Below are 8,184 nucleotides of genomic sequence, written 5' to 3'. Positions count from 1 at the left end.
TCCAAGCTGCTTCAGCTAGCGAACCTCCCGGACAGTGAGAGTTTTGCAAAGCTAAAGGACCCACAGCACCTTTTACTGGTGGGACCCGCAGACAAACATGTGCCATGAGCGCCACCTACTGGGCAGGATAAGAAAAACAGAACCCAGAGATTTCACAGAAAAATCTTCCAAACTTTTGGATCCAATACCCAGGGAAATCTGTCTAAATGCGCAGATGCCAGCAGAAGATAACGGATCACGCTCAAAAAATTGAAAATATGGTCCAGTCAAAGGAACAAACCAATAGTTCAAATGAGTTACAGGAGCTGAGACAACTAATGCTGAATATATGAACAGAAATGAAAAACCTCTTCAAAAACGAAATCGATAAATTGAGGGAGGACATGAAGAAGACATGGGCTGAACATAAAGAAGAAATAGAAAAACTGAAAAAACAAATCACAGAACTTATGGAAGGGAAGGACAAAGTAGAAAAGATGGAAAAAACAACGGATACCTACAATGATAGATTCGAAGAGACAGAAGATAGAATTAGTGATTTGGAGGATGGAACATCTGAATTCCAAAAACAAACAGAAACTATCAGGAAAAGAATGGAAAAATTTGAACAGGGTATCAGGGAACTCAAGGACAATATGAAGCACACAAATACATGTGTTGTGGGTGTCCCAGAAGGAGAAGAGAAGGGAAAAGGAGGAGAAAAACTAATGGAAGAAATTATCACTGAAAATTTCCCAACTCTTATGAAAAACCTAAAATTACAGATCCAAGAAGTGCAGCACACCCCAAAGAGATTAGACCCAAATAGGTGTTCTCCAAGACACTTACTAGTTAGAATGTCAGAGGTCAAAGAGAAAGAGAGGATCTTGAAAGCAGCAAGAGAAAAACAATCCATCACATACAAGGGAAACCCAATAAGACTATGTGTAGATTTCTCAGCAGAAACCATGGAAGCTAGAAGACAGTGGGATGATATATTTAAATTACTAAAAGAGAAAAACTGCCAACCAAGACTCCTATATCCAGCAAAATTGCCCTTCAAAAACGAGGGAGAAATTAAAACATTTTCAGACAAAAAGTCACTGAGAGAATTTGTGACCAAGAGACCAGCTCTGCAAGAAATACTAAAGGGAGCACTAGAGTCAGATACGAAAAGACAGAAGAGACAGGTATGGAGAAGAGTGTAGAAAGAAGGAAAGTCAGATATGATATATATAATACAAAAGGCAAATGGTAGAGGAAAATATTATCCAAACAGTAATAACACTAAATGTCAACGGACTGAATTCCCCAATCAAAAGACATAGACTGGCAGAATGGATTAAAAAACAGGATCCTTCTATATGCTGTCTACAGGAAACACATCTTAGACCCAAAGATAAACATAGGTTGAAAGTGAAAGGTTGGGAAAAGATATTTCATGCAAATAACAACCAGAAAAGAGTAGGAGTGGCTATACTAATATCCAACAAATTAGACTTCAAATGTAAAACAGTTAAAGGAGACAAAGAAGGACACTATATACTAATAAAAGGAACAATTAAACAAGAAGACATAACAATCATAAATATTTACACACCGAACAAGAATGCTCCAAAATACGTGAGGAATACACTGCAAACACTGAAAAGGGAAATAGACACATATACCATAATAGTTGGAGACTTCAATTCCCCACTCTCATCAATGGACAGAACATCTAGACAGAGGATCAATAAAGAAATAGAGAATCTGAATATTACTATAAATGAGCTAGACTTAACAGACATTTATAGACATTACATCCCACAACAGCAGGATACACCTTTTTCTCAAGTGCTCATGGATCATTCTCAAAGATAGACCATATGCTTGGTCACAAAGCAAGTCTTAACAAATTTAAAAAGATTGAAATCATACACAACACTTTCTCGGATCATAAAGGAATGAAGTTGGAAATCAACAATAGGCAGAGTGCCACAAAATTCACAATACGTGGAGGCTCAACAACACACTCTTAAACAACGAGTGGGTCAAAGAAGAAATTGCAAGAGAAATTAGTAAATACCTCGAGGCGAATGAAAATGAAAACACAACATATCAAAACTTATGGGATGCAGCAAAGGCAGTGCTAAGAGGGAAATTTATTGCCCTAAATGCCTATATCAGAAAAGAAGAAAAGGCAAAAATGCAGGAATTAAGTGTTCACTTGGAAGAACTGGAGAAAGAACAGCAAACTAATCCCAACGCAAGCAAAAGGAAAGAAATAACAAAGATTAGAGCAGAAATAAATGAAATTGAGAACATGAAAACAATAGAGAAAATCAATAAGACCAGAAGTTGGTTCTATGAGAAAATCAATAAGATTGATGGGCCCTTATCAAGATTGATAAAAAGAAGAAGAGAGAGGATGCAAATAAATAAGATCAGAAATGGAAGAGGAGACATAACTACTGACCTCACAGAAATAAAGGAGGTAATAACAGGATACTATGAACAATTTTATGCTAATAAATACAACAATTTAGATGAAATGGACGGGTTCCTGGAAAGACATGGACAACCAACTTTGACTCAAGAAGAAATAGATGACCTCAACAAACCAATCACAAGTAAAGAAATTGAATCAGTCATTCAAAAGCTTCCTAAAAAGAAAAGTCCAGGACCAGATGGCTTCACATGTGAATTCTACCAAACATTCCAGAAAGAATTAGTACCAACTCTCCTCAAACTCTTCAAAAAAATCGAAGTGGAGGGGAAACTACCTAATTCATTCTATGAAGCCAACATCACCCTCATACCAAAACCAGGCAAAGATATTACAAAAAAAAAAAACTATAGACCAATCTCTCTAATGAATATAGATGCAAAAATCCTGGACAAAATTCTAGCAAATCGAATCCAGCAACACATTAAAAGAATTATACATCATGACCAAGTAGGATTCATCCCAGGTATGCAAGGATGGTTCAACATAAGAAAATCAATTAATGTAATACACCATATCAACAAATCAAAGCAGAAAAATCACATGATCATCTCAATTGATGCAGAGAAGGCATTTGACAAGATTCAACGTCCTTTCCTGTTGAAAACACTTCAAAAGATAGGAATACAAGGGAACTTCCTTAAAATGATAGAGGGAATATATGAAAAACCCACAGCTAATATCATCCTCAATGGGGAAAAATTGAAAACTTTCCCCCTAAGATCAGGAACAAGACAAGGATGTCCACTATCACCACTATTATTCAACATTGTGTTGGAGGTTCTAGCCAGAGCAATTAGACAAGAAAAAGAAATACAAGGCATCAAAATTGGAAAGGAAGAAGTAAAACTATCACTGTTTGCAGACGATATGATACTATACGTCAAAAACCCGGAAAAATCCACAACAAAACTACTAGAGCTAATAAATGAGTACAGCAAAGTAGCAGGTTACAAGATCAACATTCAAAAATCTGTAGCATTTCTATACACTAGTAATGAACAAGCTGAGGGGGAAATCAAGAAACGAATCCCATTTACAATTGCAACTAAAAGAATAAAATACTTAGGAATAAATTTAACTAAAGAGACAAAAAACCTATATAAAGAAAACTACAAAAAACTGTTAAAAGAAATCACAGAAGACCTAAATAGATGGAAGGGCATACCATGTTCATGGATTGGAAGACTAAATATAGTTAAGATGTCAATCCTACCTAAATTGATTTACAGATTCAATGCAATACCAATCAAAATCCCAACAACTTATTTTTCAGAGATAGAAAAACCAATAAGCAAATTTATCTGGAAGGGCAGGGTACCCCGAATTGCTAAAAACATCTTGAGGAAAAAAAACGAAGCTGGAGGTCTCGCGCTGCCTGACTTTAAGGCATATTATGAAGCCACAGTGGTCAAAACAGCATGGTACTGGCATAAAGATAGATATATCGACCAATGGAATCGAATAGAGTGCTCAGATATAGACCCTCTCATCTATGGACATTTGATCTTTGATAAGGCAGTCAAGCCAACTCACCTGGGACAGAACAGTCTCTTCAATAAATGGTGCCTAGAGAACTGGATATCCATATGCAAAAGAATGAAAGAAGACCCATGTCTCACACCCTATACAAAAGTTAACTCAAAATGGATCAAAGATCTAAACATTAGGTCTAAGACCATAAAACAGTTAGAGGAAAATGTTGGGAGATATCTTATGGATCTTACAACTGGAGGTGGTTTTATGGACCTTAAACCTAAAGCAAGAACACTGAAGAAGGAAATAAATAAATGGGAGCTCCTCAAAATTAAACACTTTTGTGCATCAGAGAACTTCATCAAGAAAGTAGAAAGACAGCCTACACAATGGGAGACAATATTTGGAAATGACATATCAGATAAAGGTCTAGTATCCAGAATTTATAAAGAGATTATTCAACTCAACAACAAAAAGACAGCCAACCCAATTACAAAATGGGAAAAAGACTTAAACAGACACCTACCAGAAGAAGAAATACGGATGGCCAAGAGGCACATGAAGAGATGCTCAATGTCCCTGGCCATTAGAGAAATGCAAATCAAAACCACAATGAGATATCATCTCACACCCACCAGAATGGCCATTATCAACAAAACAGAAAATGACAAGTGCTGGAGAGGATGCGGAGAAAGAGGCACACTTATTCACTGTTGGTGGGAATGTCAAATGGTGCAACCACTGTGGAAGGCAGTTTGGCGGTTCCTCAAAAAGCTGAATATAGAATTGCCATACGACCCAGCAATACCATTGCTAGGTATCTACTCAAAGGACTTAAGGGCAAAGACACAAACGGACATTTGCACACCAATGTTTATAGCAGCGTTATTTACAATTGCAAAGAGATGGAAACAGCCAAAATCTCCATCAACAGAAGAGTGGCTAAACAAACTGTGGTATATACATACGATGGAATGTTATGCAGCTTTAAGACAAGATAAACTTATGAACCATGTAATAACATGGATGGACCTAGAGAATATTATGCTGAGTGAATCCAGCCAAAAACTAAAGGACAAATACTGTATGGTCCCACTGATGTGAACGGACATTCGAGAATAAACTTGAAATATGTCATTGGTAACAGAGTTCAGCAGGAGTTAGAAACAGGGTAAGACAATGGGTAATTGAAGCTGAAGGGATACAGACTGTGCAACAGGACTAGATACAAAAACTCAAAAATGGACAGCACAATAATACCTAATTGTAAAGTAATCATGTTAAAATACTGAATGAAGCTGCATCTGAGCTATAGGGTTTTTTTTGTTTTTGTTTGCTTGTTGGTTTGTTTGTTGTTGTTGTTTTTTACTATTACTACTACTTTTATTTCTTTTCTTTATATTAACATTTTATATCTTTTTCTGTTGTGTTGCTAGTTCCTCTAAACCGATGCAAATGTACTAAGAAACAATGATCATGCATCTATGTGATGATGTTAAGAATTACTGAGTGCATATGTAGAATGATATGATTTCTAAATGTTGTGTTAATTTCTTTTTTTTTCTTTCTGTTAATAAAAAAATAAAAAAATAAATAAAAAATAAAAAATAAAAAATAAAAAAAGAAATCACAGAAGACCTAAATAGATGGAAGGGCATACCGTGTTCATGGATTGGAAGACTAAATATAGTTAAGATGTCAATCCTACCTAAATTGATTTACAGATTCAATGCAATACCAATCAAAATCCCAACAACTTATTTTTCAGAAATAGAAAAACCAATAAGCAAATTTATCTGGAAGGGCAGTGTGCCCCGAATTGCTAAAAACAACTTGAGGAAAAAAAACGAAGCTGGAGGTCTCGCGCTGCCTGACTTTAGGGCATATTATGAAGCCACAGTGGTCAAAACAGCATGGTACTGGCATAAAGATAGATATATCGACCAATGGAATCGAATAGAGTGCTCAGATATAGACCCTCTCATCTATGGACATTTGATCTTTGATAAGGCAGTCAAGCCAACTCACCTGGGACAGAACAGTCTCTTCAATAAATGGTGCCTAGAGAACTGGATATCCATATGCAAAAGAATGAAAGAAGACCCATGTCTCACACCCTATACAAAAGTTAACTCAAAATGGATCAAAGATCTAAACATTAGGTCTAAGACCATAAAACAGTTAGAGGAAAATGTTGGGAGATATCTTATGATTCTTACAACTGGAGGCGGTTTTATGGACCTTAAACCTAAAGCAAGAACACTGAAGAAGGAAATAAATAAATGGGAGCTCCTCAAAATTAAACACTTTTGTGCATCAAAGAACTTGATCAAGAAAGTAGAAAGACAGCCTACACAATGGGAGACAATATTTGGAAATGACATATCAGATAAAGGTCTAGTATCCAGAATTTATAAAGAGATTGTTCAACTCAACAACAAAAAGACAGCCAACCCAATTACAAAATGGGAAAAAGACTTGAACAGACACCTATCAGAAGAGGAAATACGGATGGCCAAGAGGCACATGAAGAGATGCTAAATGTCCCTGGCCATTAGAGAAATGCAAATCAAAATGAGATATCACCTCACACCCACCAGAATGGCCATTATCAACAAAACAGAAAATGACAAGTGCTGGAGAGGATGCGGAGAAAGAGGCACACTTATCCACTGTTGGTGGGAATGTCAAATGGTGCAACCACTGTGGAAGGCAGTTTGGCGGTTCCTCAAAAAGCTGAATATAGAATTGCCATACGACCCAGCAATACCATTGCTGGGAATATACTCAAAGGACTTAAGGGCAAAGACACAAACGGACATTTGCACACCAATGTTTATAGCAGCATTATTTACAATTGCAAAGAGATGGAAACAGCCAAAATTTCCATCAACAGAAGAGTGGCTAAACAAACTGTGGTATATACATATGATGGAATATTATGCAGCTTTAAGACAGGATAAACTTATGAAGCATGTAATAACATGGATGGACCTAGAGAACATTATGCTGAGTGAGTCTAGCCAAAAACTAAAGGACAAATACTGTATGGTCCCACTGATGTGAACGGACATTCGAGAATAAATTTGGAATATGTCATTGGTAACAGAGTCCAGCAGGAGGTAGAAACAGGGTAAGATAATGGGCAATTGGAACTGAAGGGATACAGACTGTGCAACAGGACTAGATACAAAAACTCAAAAATGGACAGCACAATAATACCTAATTGTAAAGTAATCATGTTAAAACACTGAATGAAGCTGCATCTGAGCTATAGGTTTTTGTTTTGTTTTGTTTTGTTTTTACTATTATTACTTTTATTTTTTTCTCTATATTAACATTCTATATCTTTTTCAGTTGTGTTGCTAGTTCTTCTAAACCGATGCAAAGGTATTAAGAAACGATGATCATGCATCTATGTGATGATGTTAAGAATTACTGATTGCATATGTAGAATGGTATGATTTCTAAATGTTGGGTTAATTTCTTTTTTTCCATTAATTAAAAAAAAAGGGGGGGGGGTAATTGGAGCTGAAGGGATACAGACTGTGCAACAGGACTGAATATAAAAACTCAGACATGGACAGCACAATACTACCTAATTGTAATGCAATTATGTTAAAACATTGAATGAAGCTGCATGTGAGGTATAGGTTTTTTTTTCTCTCTATTATCGTTTTAATTCTTACTCTGTTGTCTTTTTATTTCTTTTTCTAAATCGATGCAAATGTACTAAGAAATGATGAATATGCAACTATGTGATGATATTAAGAATTACTGATTGTACATGTAGAATAGAATGATTTCTAAATGTTTTGTTAATTTTTTTAATTCATAAAAAAAAAAAGATTTTACGTTTTCCTATCAACTATTTTAATTTCTGAGAACCCCTAAAGTTGTGTTATTTAGATTATCCATGCCAGCAATCCTCAAACAAGCAGATGCATCAGATTCACTGGAGGGTTTGTTCAAACCCAGATTGCTGGGCCCCACCCACAGCATTTCTGAATCAGCAGATGTGGAATGGGTCCAAGAACTCACACTTGTAATGAGTCCCCAGGTGACGTTGATGCTACTGCTCTGGGGGTGACACTTTGAGAGACCACTTACAGTCGCGGAGGCTAGTTAGTAAGGCTTTCAACAATCAATAATCAGAAAAACACCTCTGGTTAACCTGTAAAAAACAAGGATGGGGAAAGGGCTCCCCACAGTACTTGGAGATGAAAATATCAGTTCCAGAC

This window comes from Tamandua tetradactyla, chromosome 17, assembly GCF_023851605.1.
Source record: "Tamandua tetradactyla isolate mTamTet1 chromosome 17, mTamTet1.pri, whole genome shotgun sequence".
In the NCBI taxonomy this organism is placed as follows: domain Eukaryota; kingdom Metazoa; phylum Chordata; class Mammalia; order Pilosa; family Myrmecophagidae; genus Tamandua; species Tamandua tetradactyla.
Note: the sequence above shows the minus strand (reverse complement) of the source record.